The sequence below is a fragment of the Ranitomeya variabilis genome, chromosome 2, assembly GCF_051348905.1.
Source record: "Ranitomeya variabilis isolate aRanVar5 chromosome 2, aRanVar5.hap1, whole genome shotgun sequence".
In the NCBI taxonomy this organism is placed as follows: domain Eukaryota; kingdom Metazoa; phylum Chordata; class Amphibia; order Anura; family Dendrobatidae; genus Ranitomeya; species Ranitomeya variabilis.
The window spans coordinates 508,858,075-508,880,176 of record NC_135233.1 but is presented as its reverse complement, the minus strand read 5'-3'; the positions used below and the strand labels follow the sequence as shown (position 1 = coordinate 508,880,176).

The following is a 22,102-nucleotide window of genomic DNA, read 5'->3' as shown; positions in this document are numbered from 1 at the left end:
AAATGCAGAGTAAGGCCGGGGTCACACTAGACCGTAATACGGACGAGTGCTATGCGATAAAAAATCGCATAGCACTCGGCCCAATGTTAATCTATGGTGCAGCTCCCATCAATTTCTCCGCCGTATTCAGGATCCAATTAAAATCGCAGCATGCTGCGATTGCCAGCGTATCCCGGCCGAGACTCGCCAATGCAAGTCTATGGGTGCGAGAAAAAAATCGGATTACACACGGACCATGGGTGTGCATTGCGAGAAATACGCACCGGTGTTAGAGAAAAGCCGGTAATTCAATTGCCGGCTTTTCATTTCTCCATTGGATTAATAATGGACAGGTGTCAGAATTGACGCCTCTCCATTATTAATCTGGCTTAATGTCACCTTACAATAGCAAGGTGACATTAACCCTTCATTACCCCATATCCCACCGCTACACGGGAGTGGGAAGAGAGTGGCCAAGTGCCAGAATAGGCGCATCTTCCAGATGTGCCTTTTCTAGGGTGGCTGGGGGCAGATGTTTGTAGCCAGGGGGGCCAATAAACATGGACCCTCTCTAGGCTATTAATATCTGCCCTCAGTCACTGGCTTTACCACTCTGGCAGAGAAAATTGCGCGGGAGCCCACGCCAATTTTTTCCGCCATTTAACCCTTTATTTTACAAGCTACAGCCCCCAAATTTTGCACATACACACTACTAACATTAGTAGTGTGGAATATGCAAAAAAAAAAGGGATATGAGATGGTTTACTGTATGTAAACCATGTTTCATATCATGTCGGGTTTCGGAAGGAGAATTGAAAAGCCAGCAATTGAATTACCGGCTTTTCACAGCTCGCGCTGAATTAAATATGAATACAGTATATATATATATATATATATATATATATATATATATATATATATATAATTGTCTAAGAGTTTTTCCATCTGTCTGTCTGTCTGTCTGTCTTTCTTTCTGTCTGTCCTGGAAATCCCGCGTCTCTGAGTGGTCGAGGCCGCCAGGCCTCGACCAATCAGCGACGGGCACAGTATCGACGTAGATGTCATAATGGTTGCCATGGCGATGATGATGTCATAAAGGTTGCCTCGACCAATCAGCGACGGGCACAGTCTGCCGCGAATTCTGGAATCATCATTGTCCATATACTACGGGGACATGCATATTCTAGAATACCCGATGCGTTAGAATCGGGCCACAGTCTAGTATATACTGTATATATGTGTGTGTCTCAATGACATATATATATATATATATATATATATATATATATACATACTGTATATATGTTTTAACGAACATTTGAGCACATAAATCCATTAGATGTCGGTTTTGCAAGCCTGTGAGAAAATATTGCAGTACGGATGTCACACGGATGTCAAAAGGATCATTTGATGCGAGGAAATCGCATCCTCGCACTGCACACGGATCACTGTTTTGGAAACATTTGTGCGATTCTCGTCCGTGAAAAACGGACCATTTTTTTATACGTTGTGTGTGTCCCCGCCCTAATGAAGATTATTTCCCTTGCTAAATTGTCATGTAAGATTATCTCTACCCAGATTGCGCCAGTCACACAACTGCTAGATAAAGAAACACTATTTTTTAAACAAATATTTTTTGGGGGGATTTTTTTAAATCGCCTTTATGAGACACGCCAATTACAGACTCAGGGAAATTAATGGGAAATAGCGAAGTTTCTGTATCTCAGCAGGTTTTGCGACAGTTGCACAACTGCTAGACAAATATTGAGTATTTAAGCAATAGACGAGTAACGAACAGTGACGAATGTATTCGCTCATCTCTACTGATTATATATCAAACTGACATATTTCTATCTATCATCTATATATATATATATATATATCTACCTATCCATCTAACTTTTTACTGATTGCTATCTATTGCTATTATTGAACATCTTTAATACATAACACGTTTTAATTTCCATGTTGCATTCACTGACAGCACACGGACACACGGATGTCACATGGCTGTCGCATAGATGTTATATATGTACACATAGATAAAACATGGGCACAGACCCCAGATCTCACCAGCACTGTTTTTTTTTCCAGTACCAGAATCACCAGGACATTTGAAGATGGCCTTAGTATGAGCTCATGAAACAAATAGAAAAGTAGCAGACAACTAGGAGTGGTGCCGTTTATTAAATCTTCTGGTTTTATTGGAATAGGCCCTGTCTTCAACGGATCAGAGAGAAGAGATATGGATCGCTGTTAGTGATGAGCGAATATATTCAGCACTATTCGTTACTCGGCGAATAATTTGCTATTCTCGTCGGTATATTTGAGTGACCCGCTCAGCATGTTTAGCACTTTATTTGCTTGTCAATCACAGTAATGCTGGCACCATCTTTGGTGTGGCATTACTGTGATTGGCTGCCTGAACACCAGGTGTTTGTCGCACTGTCATGTGCATGATTGTGGCAAACATCGCTTCTGATAGGCGGTGAAATCATTCCCACCGGTCAGAGAGCCATGGTTCCAATGCTGTCAATAGACAGTGTGAGCACTCAGCTGTGACTGAAGGTATAAAGTTCACCTCTAGTCACTGGTGTCAGCTGATGGGACTGCAACTCCCATCAGCCGACGCCTGTTGCCGCTAATAACAGTGAGAGCAAGAGTGGCTAGTGGGAGTATTTATCAGCCAGCTCCTGTGCGGTAAATAAATAATAAAAAAAAAAACAGCGTGAGTTCCCCTGTATTTTTGATAACCAGCCAGGCAAAACTCACAGCTGGGGACTGCAACCCTCAGCTGTCAGCTGCAGCAAGTTTGCATGGGGTCCCCCCCATTTTTGACAACCAGCCTTGTTAAAGCAGACAGCTGAGGGTTGGTATTCGAAGGCTGGTAAGGTGCCTTGGATATTAACCCCCCAGCATAAAAATGGAATCCCACAGCTGCCCAGAAAATGCACATCTATTAGATGCACCAATTCTAGCTCTTTGTCTGGCTCTTCCCACTTGCCTTGTAGCGGTAGCAAGTGAAGTTCATATTTGTGGGGTTGATGTCACCTTTGTATTGTCAGGTGACATCAAGCCCAGGGCTTAGTAATTGAAATGCATCTATAAGACACCTATCCATTACTAATCCTGTAGTTATATGGTAAATAAAGACACGGCAAGAATAAAGTCCTTTATTAGAAATAAAACAGAACACACTTTTCCATTTTTATTTAAAAATAGCAAACACAGTTATGCTCAACTAATGCCTATTCCACGGAAGTCCTTGTCTACTGTAAGAAAACAAAAATAAAAAAATATATATCCCTCACCTCTCCATCGTTTTGTCCCATGCTGTAATCCATGTCTGGGGGATAAACAGTTTTCAACCTGGATGGTGCAAAGATGTGATCATCCAGGCTGAGAACCACTGGTGAATGAGCTACTGCAAGCACAGTGTGAGTGACTAGCGGTGACTTCATCGAGGTTACATCTGTTCCTGAGGCTGCCTTCCCAGCAGGGCTGAACTGCTGTGACCTCAGCACCCTGGGAAAAAGTCAGTGATGAGGTTACTGCAGTTCAAGCTCAATGTCTTCACAGCAGATCACCGTGAAAAATTCTTTTAAAAACTTACTCTTAGTGGTATCAGTGTCTGCTCCTTTAAAGTTATGCTCTTCTGTTGTTTTTCCTTTTCTCTTGTATAAAATAATTTGCTGATACCTGAAATAAAACAGATACAAAAATGCCACATAACTTGAAGAATTGTTCAAATTATGATGTCTGCATCTATTGTTTACTGATTTCTAATTCTAAAGGACATCATACTGGTCACACAAAAGCCAGCAAAACTTTGGCGGAGTTATGCTCTGTTTACAAGTTGCGTTTTTTGCTTCGATTGTTTATGCAAATAAAAAGTTGTTTTTTTACACTACCAGAAAAATCTATGACATTTCAGAAATCTCATGCACATGCTTTTTTTCCCTGACTGAATTGAAAAAAAAATGCTATTTTTTTACTACTGTGGCATGTTAACAATTTCTGTGCTTTTGCAGCATTTTTTCATCCCTACAAAGCAATGAGAAAGACCAAAAATGCAGCAAAAAATAATTTGCCATCAGTTTTGGCAGAGTTTTTAGTTAAAAAAAAGTAGGCACAGTGAGATATAAAACGTATTTATTTTTGTGATTTTGTCAAGTTTATATCCAAATGCCTTGGTCTCCTCACCGGAGCTTGGCAGTTAGGATTAGTACAGTTTAATTAAATTAGTGATATGAGTGTAAGTAAACAATGTCCTACCAAGTCAATGGCCAACCAATGTGTGAAAGTAAATAATGCCCTACCAACTTAATAGCTGATCCATGTGTGAAAGGTAACAATGCCCTACAAACTCAATGGCCGACCAACGTGTGAAAGTAAATAATGCCTGAGCAATGTGTGAAATTGAACAATGTTCTGCCAATATTTTAGGTAAACTGCGCCTGACCAATTAAACTCCCCCCACACTTTTCATATACACATGAACTTTTTTGTTCAGAATAGTCACTATTTTTTCAGACATAAAAAACCTTTTTACACTAAACAATTTGATCAAATTTCCCTTTTTTACAAAAATATTTTCTGGTGTCACATACATCTTGCATTGGTGGCCAAAAACATGCATTGTTCAAGCTTGTATGGTAGAAGCAAAAGTGAACTTTGTGACACTGAATAATGCAAAAAGACAACAACAAAAACAGCAATAACGCCAGCAAAACCTACTTTTCGTCTGCAACTGTTTTACTGCCAAAAGATCAGGTTGGCTGCAGAAAGAAAGAAGCAAAAAAAAGGCTATGTGAACATAGCCTTAGACAACCGTCTATTGAATTTTTGAACTTCAGTACTCATCTTTTTATTCTCCCTGAAAATAATCCACTACCAAAGACGTATCTCCCCATTGAAAACACTTGCACGCTCAGTGGATTGCTATATAGTCACTTTAAAGGATATAGACACTTGTGTGGCTTTGTTTTTACTTCAATTAATGCATTTTCAGCTAAAAATAATTTTTGCAATTAGCCTTTTTAAAACATTTTGTACCATTTGGCTTTTAAGGCTGTTTATTTCTGTATTCATTGTTGACTACATTGTAGAATGAGATGAACTAAGAATCCATCAGTAAGAAGCCACTACAGCCACTCCCCCGGAAGAAGGCTGAAGCGCCGAAATGAGCGTTGGGGACGGTGGGCATCGCAGGGCTCCAGGCACTTTCAGGTAAAGACCATGATCGTATGATCAGACCTAGTCCCCTTTTGTTTGGTTGTCTCTAGATGTGGTACACAGCCCCTCTGGAGCGCATTTGCTCTGGTATATACTTTTTTCTACTTTAGATCTTATATTACTAATACTATTGGGTATATACAAACTACTGAGCAATTTACTTAGTCTCTAATTCTTATACACCTGTTGGTGCCTGGTGCTTATTGGGATCCCACTTATTTTTGGCTTACCTCTGTCACATCCTTGTATTTTATATAATTGTCTACAATAAAGTTTTGATACCCTTTTATCTATTGATTCTTGGTGGTGCTTGGTCTCTATATGAGTTTCATATTTATTTGGCACTGAATCCATTCCTTCTCTTCCACATATTCATTTTGATTGTTTGTGGATATAGGCCTTGTGTGTATAGATTGTTTACATGAAATAAAGTAAACTAGGAGACTGGTACAGATGCAAGAGAGGACCCTGCCCTCCGGGTTTTACAATCTTCAGAGGAAGGAGACAGTAGGTTGGGGGGTTGGAACAACTCTGGTGGTAGTGAGGTAGCAGTGGAGTTATTGTATGTACATATAACCCTTAAAACATATGTTTATTAACGAAATCTAAAATAACACCTAATGAAACCCTCAGTTTGCAAAAATAGTAATGGAAATACAGATAATCTCAAAACATACTTAAATGATGACTGTTTTTATAAACCATGTCTAGGCCGAGTTCACATTGGCGTTTCTGTGCACTGTCTATGATCCGCATACATCCGCATGCGTCATGCGCACATATCTTTAACATGGTGTATGCAGGGACATGCTTTTGGATGCTTACGCATGTGTCATTTTGCGGTGTGCGGTGATTTCCGGCAAACGCAACATTTAGCATTTTTTGAGGCGTCAAATATTGCGCAATCGTCCACATGCAGACGATTGCGGATGATTGCATCAAAAAAAGCATTACTGTCAATGGGAACACATTGGTACGCAATGACATGCGTACGAATGCATTCAATACGCATGCGTACTTTAGACTGCACATGTCCAGAAAATGATGTCACCGCCTCCACCATGCGCATAAAAAATGCAGGCGCATGGTAAAACGCATTTAAACGCATGCACACACAGAATTTTTGTTTGCGTCATGCATAAGATGAAGCGCAGGCGTAGGCATGCTTTTTGGTATGCAGATGATACGCTGCGCACAGAAGCGCTAATGTGAACTTAGCCTTAAACAGTCACAAGTACTCCAATAGAGAGCCACTATCTTCGTCTCCTCCTACATATACCAGAGCATAAGGGATTGAATTGAAAGGTAGCAGAGGGACAAGTGGACTAAATTAACATAGGAGACATCCCATGTACTACCACACAAGGCCTAGGATGCCTTTCCTGCCCACTACAACATCCCTGCCTACCAGCGGAGGTTGGCAACCTAAATACAATGTTTGGCACCCCCGATTCACAGTGGCTGGCCCTCACTTGCCCTACAGGCCCTATACTGATATGTCTACAGGGAGCCTAGACTAGGCAATCAACAACTAGGCTACAAGTGGGGAAGGAATACTAGATACCACTTAATAAATCAGGGCGAGTGTTACTTATCGTTTTGATGCATGTTGATATGCAATGCTTCTAGGCCTCTGCCTCGATGCGTTTCACCTTTTATGGTTCATCAGGAGGATACAGTTGTTCAATAGGAGGTACAGATGCTGGAGGATAGTCAGAAGCCCATTGTATCTAGAATCTAGCAGGCCCTATGCTGACATATCTATAGGGAACCTAGAATAGACAATCAACAACTAGGCAAGGAATGCTAGATACCATGGGATCCTGACTATCCCCCAGCATCTGTACCTCCTATTGAACAACTGTAGCCTCCTGATGACCCACCCAAGGAGAAACACGTTGAGGCAGAGGCATAGAAGCATTGTGTATCAACATGTATCAGAACAATAAGTAACACTTGCCCTGATTTATTAAATGGTATCTAGTGTTTGGCATCGGGATTCTCCAACTGCATGGGATAGATCCCAAGCATTATCTGCCTCTGCGGTCTCCCATTCAACTTTAGCAGCAGCGGGTGCTGCTGAGCATAGATGTCAGTCCCAGTGACTTGCTCAGGCTCGTGATGTTCATTTGGTTATCGCTGGCTCTCCAGCCAAGTCTATGGTAACAAGCGATAGGCAGCAGCGACCAGACACTCTGGAGGCTAAGTCCAGAAATCATCTTACTGAGCATGTCCGTGATGTGGCGTCTTCCTATTGGTGGTCAGACATCTCTGTCTCTGGTGATGTGGCATCTCTGGATTGGCTCGCATGCGCTGTCTCGCTCGACTGGGAGTAAGTGTTTGGGGTGGAGCCTTACGTATAAAAAGCCTCCAGTGGCACAGGCAGCTGCGCTAGTATCATTTTATGTATGGCTATGTGAGCGTAGTCTCTACTGCTCTGTCTGCAAGTGTTGTGCCTCTGTCTAGCTTGGGACTGTACACATAGGCAGGCAGCGTCAGTGGGGGCAATTAGCCGTTGGCTTAGCATCTGGTTCCTACATGTGTGTGGTTAGCATAGCAGCGTACCAGAGCAAGTGTAAGGAGGAGAGCCGGCCTTGGCATGCCTTGTCTGGGACAAGTCCGGAACCATCGGTGCTGTCACCCGAGTTGCAGGGGGGGAGAGTTTAGTTCTCTGGACAGACTTTTGAACTTAAGACCAAGGGGCGTGAAGAGCATAAAATGGCAACAGTGTGCGGGAACAGAGAGAGTGGTGGCGGGAAGCTGTAGTGTGCGGAGGCTGAGTGTGAGTCCTCCCGTGCCGTACATTCAGGACTAGTGTTGAGCATTCCGATACCGCAAGTTTCGGGTATCGGCCGATACTTGCGGTATCGGAATTCCGATACCGGGATTCCGATACTTGCCGCGTATCGGATACCGGAATCGGAAGTTCCCAGATTCAAAATGCACAAATTCAGCCAATGAGAATGATTCCAAGTGTGGGCACATCCTGTTCAGCATGGAGGGCATGAAACTACTGGCATGGCTGTGATTGGCTGCTGAAATGATGTCATGATGCAGTTTAAAAGTCGCTGGCGCCATTTTGCGATCACTCTGCTGTGAATTCAGTTAGTGACAGGACGCTGTTTGCTGACTGAGGGCCAGTTTAGAGATAGCGATTTGCTTCTTTGTGCTTTCCAAAGGCTAATTTAGCAACCGCTGTGTTCACCTACTATTCACCTTGCTTTTGCCTTGTAGCGCTGTTTTCACAGCGATCTGCAAGGTCTGTGTGTGTGTGTGTGTGAGTGCAGCCCACTCTCTAGTCTGAGTGCAGCCACATAGGCCATCCATAGCTGGTTGTATTCAGTTCAGGGAGGGTGGTTCATTGCCTCATACTGTTCTTTTTTTTTTTTTTTTTCCAAGTAGTGTAGTCTGCTGCTAATTTTTAACAAAAAATCCTATCAGTGTCTTTCCACCCGTCTCCAGCTAATTTGTGGAAAACACTACATAGGATAACGTAGAGGAGGGTTTTTGGGCCTTGCAGCGCCGTTTACGGCTGTCTGCACGGTCTCCGTGTGACTGCAGCTCGCCCTGTAGTCTGTGAGCAGCCATAGCCTGGTTGTCTCCAGCTCAGGGTTCTTCACTGCGTCATACCGCAAAATCAATTTTCATTTTGTTTTAAGTAGTGCAGGCTGCTGCACATTTTTTCAAAAAATTCCTATTAGTGTCTTTCCACCCGTCTCCAGCTAATTTGTGGAAAAACACTACATAGGATAACATAGAGGAGGGTTTTTGGGCCTTGCAGCGCCGTTTACGGCTGTCTGCACGGTCTCCGTGTGACTGCAGCTCGCCCTGTAGTCTGTGAGCAGCCATAGCCTGGTTGTCTCCAGCTCAGGGTTCTTCACTGCGTCATACCGCAAAATCAATTTTCATTTTGTTTTAAGTAGTGCAGGCTGCTGCACATTTTTTCAAAAAATTCCTATTAGTGTCTTTCCACCCGTCTCCAGCTAACTTGTGGAAAAACACTACATAGGATAACGTAGAGGAGGGTTTTTGGGCCTTGCAGCGCCGTTTACGGCTGTCTGCACGGTCTCCGTGTGACTGCAGCTCTATCTGTTGTCAGTTCAGCCCCCAAAAAATAAATAAATAATAAAGTTCACCAAACACACCAGTGACACCACTTTACATTTGTTTTGGCCACATTAGCTCATATTAAAGTCTAGTCCACACTTTAGAAAATTAGTGTTTCTTATACCTGTTAGGAGGAGTTGTTCAGGAATAAGCACACAAAGCCGTTAGTACTTTTCTGCTTATCTTTATCAGTCAACCAAGATGAAGAAGGCAGTGAGTAAGGCACGTGGGCGTGGGCGTGGGCGCGGAGCAGGGAGGGGACGTGGGGATTCTGTGCCTGCTGCGGGCACCGGTGACTCATCAGCACCCACTTTCACCAGGGAACAGTCATTCATGCGCAGCTTTGTGGCAGAGCGCCGTACACCGCTGCTGCGTGAAGAACAAATTGAAGCCGTTGTCGGATGGATGGCAGCTAATGCATCAACTTCAATTAATGCCACATCCTCTCAGACACAGAGCACTGGAGAGCAGCCATCTGTCTCTTCACCACCTGCCAAATTGCCCAGGCAGACAGAGAGCCCAGGACAGGAGCTGTTATGACCCCAATGGCGAGGGTCTCAGAGGAACGTGGAAGTCTGCAGAATACAAAAATCCAGCTCATAGGGCAGTGGTAACTGGGTTGACCATATATCTACTCCTAACGCCAACACTAGAAGTAGCCGGGGATCATTCCTACGTTGATTCTAGATGACACGCGCCAGCCGGAGAATCTAGCTACCCCTAGTAGAGGAAAACAAAGACCTTTCTTGCCTCCAGAGAAGGGGACCCCAAAGCTGGATAGAAGCCCCCCACAAATAATGACGGTGAGGTAAGAGGAAATGACAAACACAGAAATGAACCAGGTTTAGCACAGAGAGGCCCGCTTACTGATAGCAGAATAAAGAAAGGTAACTTATATGGTCAACAAAAACCCTATCAAAATCCACACAGGAAATTCAAGAACCCCCGAACCGTCTAACGGTCCGGGGGGAGAACACCAGCCCCCTAGAGCTTCCAGTAAAGGTCAGGATGTAGATTTGGAACAAGCTGGACAAAAATACAAAACCAAAACAAATAGCAAAAAGCAAAAGGCAGACTTAGCTGATATAACTGGAACCAGGATCAGTAGACAAGAGCACAGCAGACTAGCTCTGATAACTACGTTGCCTGGCATTGAACTGAAGGTCCAGGGAGCTTATATAGCAACACCCCTAACTAACGACCCAGGTGCGGATAAAAGGAATGACAGAAAAACCAGAGTCAAAAAAACTAGTAACCACTAGAGGGAGCAAAAAGCAAATTCACAACAGTACCCCCCCCCCCTTAGTGAGGGGTCACCGAACCCTCACCACGACCACCAGGGCGATCAGGATGAGCGGCATGAAAGGCACGAACTAAATCGGCCGCATGAACATCAGAGGCGACCACCCAGGAATTATCCTCCTGACCATAGCCCTTCCACTTGACCAGGTACTGAAGCCGCCGCCTGGAGAGGCGAGAATCCAAGATCTTCTCCACCACGTACTCCAACTCGCCCTCAACCAACACCGGAGCAGGAGGCTCAGCAGAAGGAACTACAGGCACAATGTACCGCCGCAACAAGGACCTATGAAATACATTGTGAATAGCAAACGACACAGGAAGATCCAGACGAAAAGATACAGGATTAAGGATTTCCAATATCTTGTAAGGCCCAATAAAACGAGGTTTAAATTTGGGAGAGGAGACCTTCATAGGAACAAAGCGGGAAGAAAGCCATACCAAATCCCCAACGCGTAGTCGGGGACCCACACCGCGGCGGCGGTTGGCAAAGCGCTGAGCCTTCTCCTGTGACAACTTCAAGTTGTCCACCACATGATTCCAGATCTGCTGCAACCTATCCACCACAGAATCCACCCCAGGACAGTCAGAAGGCTCCACATGACCCGAAGAAAAGCGAGGATGGAAACCAGAGTTGCAGAAAAAAGGCGAAACCAAGGTGGCGGAACTAGCCCGATTATTAAGGGCAAACTCAGCCAACGGCAAGAATGTCACCCAATCGTCCTGATCAGCAGAGACAAAACACCTCAAATAAGCCTCCAAAGTCTGATTGGTTCGCTCCGTCTGTCCATAAGTCTGAGGATGGAAAGCAGACGAAAACGACAAATCAATGCCCATCCTACTACAAAAGGATCGCCAGAACCTGGAAACGAACTGGGATCCTCTGTCTGACACAATATTCTCAGGGATGCCGTGCAAACGAACCACGTTCTGGAAAAACACAGGAACCAGATCGGAAGAGGAAGGCAGCTTAGGCAAAGGAACCAAATGGACCATCTTGGAGAAGCGATCACATATCACCCAGATAACGGACATGCCCTGAGATAGCGGAAGATCAGAAATGAAATCCATGGAGATATGTGTCCAAGGTCTCTTCGGGACAGGCAAGGGCAAGAGCAAACCGCTGGCACGAGAACAGCAAGGCTTAGCTCGAGCACAAGTCCCACAGGACTGCACAAATGACCGCACATCCCTTGACAAGGAAGGCCACCAAAAGGACCTGGCCACCAGATCTCTGGTGCCAAAAATGCCCGGGTGACCTGCCAACACCGAGGAATGAACCTCGGAAATGACTCTGCTGGTCCACTTATCCGGGACAAACAGTCTGTCAGGTGGACAAGACTCAGGCCTATCAGCCTGAAATCTCTGCAACACACGTCGCAGATCCGGAGAAATAGCTGACAAGATAACTCCATCTTTAAGAATACCAACAGGATCAGCGACTCCAGGAGCATCAGGCACAAAGCTCCTAGAAAGAGCATCGGCCTTCACATTCTTTGAACCTGGTAAATACGAGACAACAAAATCAAAGCGGGAGAAAAACAATGACCAGCGGGCCTGTCTCGGATTAAGGCGTTTAGCAGACTCGAGATACATCAGATTTTTGTGATCAGTCAAGACCACCACACGATGCTTAGCACCCTCGAGCCAATGACGCCACTCCTCAAATGCCCATTTCATGGCCAACAACTCCCGATTGCCCACATCATAATTTCGCTCGGCAGGCGAAAACTTCCTAGAGAAAAAGGCACAAGGTTTCATAAGAGAGCAACCAGGGCCTCTCTGCGACAAAACGGCCCCTGCCCCAATCTCTGAAGCATCCACCTCAACCTGAAAGGGAAGTGAGACGTCAGGCTGGCACAAAACAGGCGCCGAAGTAAACCGGCGTTTCAACTCCTGGAAAGCCTCCACGGCAGCAGGAGCCCAGTTAGCTACATCGGAGCCCTTCTTGGTCATATCCGTCAAAGGTTTCACAATGCTAGAAAAATTAGCGATAAAACGACGGTAGAAGTTAGCGAAGCCCAAGAACTTCTGAAGACTCTTAACTGACGAGGGCTGAGTCCAATCAAGAATAGCTCGGACCTTGACTGGGTCCATCTCCACAGCAGAAGGGGAAAAAATGAACCCCAAAAAGGGAACCTTCTGTACACCAAAGAGACACTTTGAGCCCTTGACAAACAAAGAATTTTCACGCAAAATTTTAAAGACCAACCTGACCTGCTCCACATGCGAATCCCAATTATCAGAAAAAACAAAAATATCATCCAGATAAACAATCAAAAATTTATCCAGATACTTCCGGAAAATGTCATGCATAAAGGACTGAAAAACTGAAGGCGCATTGGAGAGCCCAAAAGGCATCACCAAGTACTCAAAATGACCTTCGGGCGTATTGAATGCGGTTTTCCATTCATCACCTTGCTTAATGCGCACAAGGTTGTACGCACCACGAAGGTCTATCTTGGTGAACCACTTGGCACCCTTAATCCGGGCAAACAAGTCAGACAACAGCGGTAAAGGATACTGAAATTTGACAGTGATCTTATTTAAAAGCCGATAATCAATACAAGGTCTCAAAGATCCGTCCTTTTTAGCCACAAAAAAGAATCCCGCACCAAGAGGGGAAGAAGACGGACGAATATGTCCTTTCTCCAGAGACTCCTTGATATATGAACGCATAGCGGTATGTTCAGGTACCGACAGATTAAACAGTCTTCCCTTAGGAAATTTACTGCCTGGGATCAAATCTATAGCACAGTCACAGTCCCTATGAGGAGGCAGTGCACTGGACTCAGACTCACTGAAGACATCCTGATAATCAGACAAATACTCCGGAACTTCCGAAGGCGTAGAAGAAGCAATAGACACAGGCAGGGAATCCTCATGAATACCACGACAGCCCCAACTTGAGACTGACATAGCCTTCCAGTCCAGGACTGGATTATGGGTCTGTAACCATGGCAGCCCTAAAACAACCAAATCATGCATTTTATGTAAAACCAGGAAACGTATCACCTCGCGGTGTTCAGGAGTCATGCACATGGTAACCTGTGTCCAATACTGCGGTTTATTTGCTGCCAATGGTGTAGCATCAATACCCCTAAGAGGAATAGGATTTTCTAATGGTTCAAGAGTAAACCCACAGCGCTTAGCAAATGAGAGATCCATGAGACTCAGGGCAGCACCTGAATCTACAAACGCCATGACAGGATAAGATGACAGTGAGCAAATCAAAGTTACAGACAGAATAAATTTAGGTTGCAAATTACCAACGGTGACAGGACTAACAACCTTAGCTATACGTTTAGAGCATGCTGAGATAACATGTGTAGAATCACCACAGTAGTAGCACAAGCCATTCCGGCGTCTATGAATTTTCCGCTCATTTCTAGTCAGGATTCTATCACATTGCATTAAATCAGGTGTCTGTTCAGACAATACCATGAGGGAATTTGCGGTTTTTCTATCACATTGCACCGAAATAGGTGTCTGTTCAGACAACACCATGAGGGAATTTGCGGTTTTTCGCTCCCGCAACCGCCGGTCAATTTGAATAGCCAGTGCCATAGTATCATTCAGACCTGTGGGAATGGGAAAACCCACCATAACATTCTTAATGGCTTCAGAAAGGCCATTTCTAAAATTAGCGGCCAGTGCACACTCGTTCCAATGTGTCAGCACGGACCATTTCCGAAATTTTTGGCAATACACTTCAGCCTCGTCCTGCCCCTGAGACATAGCCAGCAAGGCCTTTTCTGCCTGAATCTCAAGATTGGGTTCCTCATAAAGTAAACCGAGCGCCAGAAAAAACGCATCAAGATCAGCCAATGCCGGATCTCCTGGTGCCAGCGAAAAAGCCCAATCCTGAGGGTCGCCCCGTAAGAACGAAATAACAATTTTTACTTGCTGAGCAGAATCTCCAGATGAACAGGGTCTCAGGGACAAAAACAATTTACAATTATTCACGAAATTCCTAAACTTAAACCTGTCTCCGGAAAACAGTTCAGGAATCGGTATTTTAGGTTCTGACATAGGATTTCTGATAACATAGTCTTGTATGCCCTGCAAACGAGTAGCCAGCTGGTCCACACTTGTAATCAAGGTCTGGACATTCATGTCTGCAGCAAGCATAGCCACTCTGAGGTAAAGGGGAAGAAGAAAAAAAAAAAAAAAAAACTCAGAATCTTCTTTCTTATAATCCCTCTTCTGCAATGCATTAAACATTTAATACTGGCCTGGCAAACTGTTATGACCCCAATGGCGAGGGTCTCAGAGGAACGTGGAAGTCTGCAGAATACAAAAATCCAGCTCATAGGGCAGTGGTAACTGGGTTGACCATATATCTACTCCTAACGCCAACACTAGAAGTAGCCGGGGATCATTCCTACGTTGATTCTAGATGACACGCGCCAGCCGGAGAATCTAGCTACCCCTAGTAGAGGAAAACAAAGACCTTTCTTGCCTCCAGAGAAGGGGACCCCAAAGCTGGATAGAAGCCCCCCACAAATAATGACGGTGAGGTAAGAGGAAATGACAAACACAGAAATGAACCAGGTTTAGCACAGAGAGGCCCGCTTACTGATAGCAGAATAAAGAAAGGTAACTTATATGGTCAACAAAAACCCTATCAAAATCCACACTGGAAATTCAAGAACCCCCGAACCGTCTAACGGTCCGGGGGGAGAACACCAGCCCCCTAGAGCTTCCAGTAAAGGTCAGGATGTAGATTTGGAACAAGCTGGACAAAAATACAAAACCAAAACAAATAGCAAAAAGCAAAAGGCAGACTTAGCTGATATAACTGGAACCAGGATCAGTAGACAAGAGCACAGCAGACTAGCTCTGATAACTACGTTGCCAGGCATTGAACTGAAGGTCCAGGGAGCTTATATAGCAACACCCCTAACTAACGACCCAGGTGCGGATAAAAGGAATGACAGAAAAACCAGAGTCAAAAAAACTAGTAACCACTAGAGGGAGCAAAAAGCAAATTCACAACAAGGAGCCGTCTCTACTTCTGTTCTCTGAATCTCTTGGCTTGGAAACAGGGGGCCAGCCAAGCAGCATTGGAGAAATGGAAGAAGAGGCAGGGTGCAGTGATGCCCAACAGCTTTTTCTCTCTGCCTCTGAAGAGGCGGGTGGGCCAGTGGCTCCGTTCACCACATCGCAGGCCGCATCAGCTGATGATGACACTCAGGTGCCACTTACTGGTGCGTGCTCTGCTGCTGAGACTACCCAGGAGGAGCAGTTGGGGGCAGAGGGTAGTGTAGATGATGAGGTCCTTGACCCATCTTGGCGTGAGGGACAGGAAGGTGGTGGGAGCAGCTCTGAGGAAGAGATTCCCCGTACGGCCCAAAGAGGGAGAGGGAGGGGAAAACTGCGGATCCTGCAGCCTCCGCTTTGGCACCCGTTAGGAGCATGTCTCTTCCAAAAGCCAAAAAGGGCGCTCCCAAGACTTGCAGTGCCTGGTCCTTTTTTGACACAGTTGCAGATGACATTTGCTATGTCAAATGCAAGGTGTGTCATCACAAAGTCAAAAGAGGGAAAAATGTCAGCAACCTCAATACCTCCAACATGTGGAAATATGTGCGCACCAGGCACCCGGCGGAGTTAGAAAAACACACTGAAGAGCTAGGCCAACCAACAGCGGCAGCTACCACCTCTTCAGCTCGTGTTGCCTCTTCCTCCAGCTCACACGCAGCTGGTTCGGCTTCCTCCCAGGATCGCCGTGGAAGAACCTCTGGCCCTGTTGTCCAGAGACCCGCTGTAATTCCACCCGCAGCACTACTTTCCCAGTCATCCACACACTCCCAGCCCAGTCTACAGCCATCGGTAGTACAGGCATGGGAGAAAAGGCGGCCTTTCTCGTCAAACCACCCACGAGCATAGGCTCTGACTGCAGGCATTGCCAAACTTCTGTCACTGGAAATGCTGTCATTCAGGCTGGTGGAGACTGACAGCTTCCGTGACTTGATGTCATTGGCAGTCCCACAGTACAATGTGCCCAGCCGCTTTTACTTCAGCAGGCAAGCCGTCCCTGCCCTGCACAAGCATGTGGAGGGACACATAAAACACGCGCTACTGAACGCCGTCAGTAGCAAGGTCCACCTCACCACCGATGCGTGGACCAGTCAACATGGACAGGGGCGATACCTTTCCCTCACTGCCCATTGGGTTAATGTCGTTGAGCCGGGTACAGATCGTGCGAGTGGCGCAGGACGTGTCCTGCCCACTCCAAGGATTGCAGGAATCCATTCTGTACGCATTGACTCCTCCTCTTACACCAGTTCCTCAGAATCATCGCTGCAGGAGCCGTCACAGTCCACCTCCACATGGACCCGTGATGAACGTTTACCTGTTACGACCGACATGAGCACAGCCATGGCCAAACGTCAACAGGCCGTCTTGAAATTAATTTATTTGGGGAATCGAAGCCACACAGCGCAGGAGCTCTGGAATGCCATCAAGCAGGAGAGCGATGTGTGGTTTGTGCCAGCGAATCTCCAGCCAGGCATGGTAGTGTGTGATAATGGCCGAAATCTGGTGGCAGCTCTGGGCCTCGGCAACCTCACTCACATCCCATGTCTGGCACATGTGCTCAATTTGGTCGTGCAGAGTTTTTTGAGGGACTATCCGGATCTTGATGCACTGCTGCACAAGGTCCGCCTAGAGTGTGCTCACTTGCGGCGTTCCAGCACGGCAAAAGCGCGCATTGCGGCTCTGCAGCGCCGACACCGCCTGCCGGAACATCGCATCATATGTGACCTACCTACCAGGTGGAATTCCACGTTACATATGTTGGAGCGGTTGTGTGAGCAGCAGCAAGCTGTAATGGAGTACCAGCTGCTTCAGGCGCAAAGAAGTCGCACTCAGCGCCGTACAGACTTCACAACCACAGAGTGGGCCACTATGAATGACGTCTGCCAGGTTTTGCGTCCCTTTGATTATTCCATGCGGATGGCGAGTGCAGATGACTAGTCAGCATGACTGTCCCCCTTATCTGCCTGCTTGAAAAATCACTGCAAGCGCTAAGGGATGATGTTGTGGAAGAGGTGGAGGATGAGGATTCACCATTTCCATCATCTTCTGGACAGTCAGCGCCACGTGGTTCCTCACAAACGCGTAGGCAGGGGACAGTTTGTGAGGAGGATGAGGAGGAGTCAATGGAGGAGGAAGACATCCGTCCAGAGGAGGGAGTTACACAATTGTCCAGTACTCAGTGTGTACAGCGAGGGTGGGGTGATGACGAGCGGGCAGAGATCACGCCTCCAGCAGGGGACAGCGTTTCTTGGGCAGTTGGCAGTCTGCAGCACATGGTGGATTACATGCTGCAGTGCCTGAGAAACGACCGCCGCATCGCCCACATTCTCAACATGTCTGATTATTGGGTGCTCAACCACCTCGATCCTCGCTACCGGGACAACGTAGAAAGCCTCATCACACCGTTGAACCGGGAGCGAAAAATGCGGGAGTACCAAGACACACTGGTGAATTCCATCATCTTCTCCATTCCAACTGAGAGAAGTGCTGCTAGTGCATTCCAAAGCAGCTCAGTGCGTCCAGGCAGTGGTGGAGGCTCTGCACAAAGAGGGAGCAGAAGCAGTGCCTCTGCCCAAGGCAAGACCAGTATGGCCCAACTGTGGCACAGTTTTCTGTGCCCGCCACAAAAGTCTACACCATCACAGATGGCTCCAGTCAGCAGGAGGCAACGGTTCCGTCAGATGGTGACAGACTACATGTCTTGCCCTCTTGCTGTACTCCCAGACGGCTCTTCACCTTTCAAGTTTTGGGTCTCAAAGCTGGATACATGGCCAGAGCTAAGCCAGTATGCATTGGAGGTGCTGTCTTGCCCTGCGGCCAGTGTATTATCGGAACGTGTCTTTAGTGCTGCAGGTGGTGTACTAACTGACCGTCGCATGCGACTATCCTCCGATAACGTTGACCGGCTTACTTTCCTGAAAATGAACAAGGCCTGGATCTCGCAGGAATTTGCCACTCCTCTTCCTGATTAAATAATTAGGTCACTGTCTACGTTATCCAGGTCTCCTGTTGTGTTCATCTTTCTACCACCTGAACTTAAATTCCTGGGCTCCAACACCGCCAGTTGAGGCTCAGAAGTGCCGTCTGCACAGTCAAAACATACGACCCAGTGTTATTGGGTTTCAGTAACGTCAGCTGATCCCCAGCTGTGTAGCCGGCAATGTGTCCTGCGACCGCCACGCTGACACAACAACTGAAATGTAAGGGAATCTGTCCCCCCCCCCCCAAGGCGTTTGTTACTGAAAGAGCCACCTTGTGCAGCAGTAATGCTGCACAAGGAAAAGGTAGCTATTTTTGTTTAGCTCCTTGCACACGCAGAACTTAACACTTATAAAATGTGTCCACTGATACCGTAAAACCGTCCCAGAGGTGGGACTTTCCTTCGTAATATGACGCAGCACAGCCGTCATTCCTACCCCCTTGGAGCCGTGCCCCGGCTCCTCAGCGTTGTATGATTCCGTCCCGGAGCCTGCGCTGTTATGTTATCCCGTGGCCAGGCACACTTAGCGCTGCCCGTCTTCTGACATCATTTGGTGTCAGGATGGCTGCGCCTGTGCGGCCGCGCTGGCCGAGAGCCCGCCTCGCAGTGTCTTCTGATTTAATCCCACTGGGGGCCTGAGATCCATGGACATGCGCAGTGCATATCTGAACCTCCACCTCTCACTCATCTCCCTACGGCTTCTTCAGACTGTGCGGTGTCAGCTGGTCCCTAATAGCATGCCACGGCCGTGACACCGCACAGTCTTAAGAAGCCGTAGGGAGGGGAGTGAGAGGCGAGGATATGCACTGCGCATGGCCACGGATCCCAGGCCCGCGGTGGGATTACATTAGACGACACTGCGAGGCGGGCTCTCGGCCAGCGCGGCCGCACAGGCGCAGCCATCCTGACACCAAATGATGTCAGAAGACGGGCAGCGCTAAGTGTGCCTGGCCACGGGATAACATAACAGTGCAGGCTCCGGGACGGAATCAAACAACGCTGAGGAGCCGGGGCACGGCGCCGGGGGGGTAAGAATGACGGCTGTGCTGCGTCATATTACGAAGGAAAGTCCCACCTCCGGGACGGTCTCACGGTTTCAGGGGACACATTTTATAAGTGTTTAGTTCTGTGTTTGCAAGGAGCATAATGAAAAGAGCCACCTTTTCCTTTTGCATCTTTTGTGCTGCACAAGCTGGCTCTTTCAGCTACAAACGCCTTGGGGGGGGGTTAAAGGTTCCCTTTCGACTTTCTCCAATCAGGCTTCGGCCTACATTGTGTTCCTCTGCTTTTCCACCTGTCCCTGGGCTCCAACACCGCTAGTTGCCGTCCAGAAGTGCTGTCCGCACAGTCCCAACAGTCGCTCCTCTGTTATTGGGGTTCAGTAACGTCAGCTGTTCCCCAGCTGTGTGTGTGGCAATCCCTCCTACCTCCTCCTACCTCCTCCACCTCCTCCTCCTCCACCTGTCCCTGGGCTCCAACACCGCTAGTTGCCGTCCAGAAGTGCTGTCCGCACAGTCCCAACAGTCGCTCCTCTGTTATTGGGGTTCAGTAACGTCAGCTGTTCCCCAGCTGTGTGTGTGGCAATCCCTCCTACCTCCTCCTACCTCCTCCACCTCCTCCTCCTCCACCTGTCCCTGGGCACCAACACCGCTAGTTGCCGTCCAGAAGTGCTGTCTGCACAGTCCCTACAGTCCCTCCTCTGTTATTGGGGTTTAGTAACATCAGCTGTTCCCCAGCTGTGTGTGTGGCAATCCCTCCTACCTCCTCCTACCTCCTCCACCTCCTCCTCCTCCACCTGTCCCTGGGCTCCAACACCGCTAGTTGCCATCCAGAAGTGCTGTCCGCACAGTCCCTACAGTCCCTCCTTTGTTATTGGGGTTCAGTAACGTCAGCTGTTCCCCAGCTGTGTGTGTGGCAATCCCTCCTACCTCCTCCTACCTTCTCCACCTCCTCCTCCTCCACCTGTCCCTGGGCTCCAACACCGCTAGTTGCCGTCCAGAAGTGCTGTCCGCACAGTCCCTACAGTCCCTCCTCTGTTATTGGGGTTCAGTAACGTCAGCTGTTCCCCTGCTGTGTGTGTGGCAATCCCTCCTACCTCCTCCACCTCCTCCTCCTCCACCTGTCCCTGGGCTCCAACACCGCTAGTTGCCGTCCAGAAGTGCTGTCCGCACAGTCCCTACAGTCCCTCCTCTGTTATTGGGGTTCAGTAACGTCAGCTGTTCCCCAGCTGTGTGTGTGGCAATCCCTCCTACCTCCTCCTACCTCCTCCACCTCCTCCTCCTCCACCTGTCCCTGGGCTCCAACACCGCTAGTTGCCGTCCAGAAGTGCTGTCCGCACAGTCCCTACAGTCCCTCCTCTGTTATTGGGGTTCAGTAACGTCAGCTGTTCCCCTGCTGTGTGTGTGGCAATCCCTCCTACCTCCTCCACCTCCTCCTCCTCCACCTGTCCCTGGGCTCCAACACCGCTAGTTGTTGTCCAGAAGTGCTGTCCGCACAGAGCCAAACACCTCGCCAATGTGTTAGTGGGGTTCAGCACCGCCAGCTGTTCCCCTGCTGTGTATACGGCAACGTGTACTGCGACCGCCACGCAGGCACAACAAGTTAAATTTAAGGGAACCTGTCCCCCCCCCCAGGCGTTTGTTACTGAAGGAGCCACCTTGTGCAGCAGTAATGATGCAAAGGGAAAAAGTGCCTCTTTTCGTGGTGCTCCTTGCACATGCTGAACCTAACACTTATGAAAAGTGTCCCCTCCTACCGTGATACCGTCCGGTTGGTGGAACTTTCCTTTGTGATGTGACGCAGCACAGCCGTCATTCTTACCCTCTTGGCGCCGTGCGCCGCCTCCTCAGCGTTGTTTGAATCAGTCCCGGAGCCTGCGCTGTTAGGTTAGCCCTTGGCCATGCACACATTTTGCGCTGCCCGTCTTCTGACATCATTTGGTGTCAGGCTGGCTGCGCCTGTGCGGCCGCGCTGGCCGAGAGCCCGCTTCGCAGTGTCTTCTGATTTAATCCCACTGGGGGCCTGAGATCCATGGACATGCGCAGTGCATATCTGAACCTCCACCTCTCACTCATCTCCCTACGGCTTCTTCAGACTGTGTGGTGTCAGCTGGTCCCTAATAGCATGCCACGGCCGTGACACCGCACAGTCTGAAGAAGCCGTAGGGAGGGGAGTGAGAGGTGAGGATATGCACTGCGCATGGCCACGGATCCCAGGCCCGCGGTGGGATTACATTAGACGACACTGCGAGGCAGGCTTTCGGCCAGCGCAGCCGCACAGGCGCAGCCAGTCTGACACCAAATGATGTCAGAAGACGGGCAGCGCAAAATGTGTGCATGGCCAAGGGCTAACCTAACAGCGCAGGCTCCGGGACTGATTCAAACAACGCTGAGGAGGCGGCGCACGGCGCCAAGGGGGTAAGAATGACGGCTGTGCTGCGTCACATCACAAAGGAAAGTTCCA

The 22,102-nt window shown here is 47.8% G+C and overlaps 1 long non-coding RNA gene across 1 annotated transcript in view; it reads left to right on the top strand.

The window, feature by feature from the left end:
- The first annotated feature begins 5,084 nt into the window (after window positions 1-5,084).
- Window positions 5,085-22,102, top strand: part of LOC143809675 (uncharacterized) — a 133,329-nt gene continuing 116,311 nt past the window's right edge. Inside the window, exon 1 of the long non-coding RNA XR_013222387.1 lies at window positions 5,085-5,208. This is a non-coding gene — a long non-coding RNA (uncharacterized LOC143809675). The remainder of the gene's footprint in view (window positions 5,209-22,102) is intronic.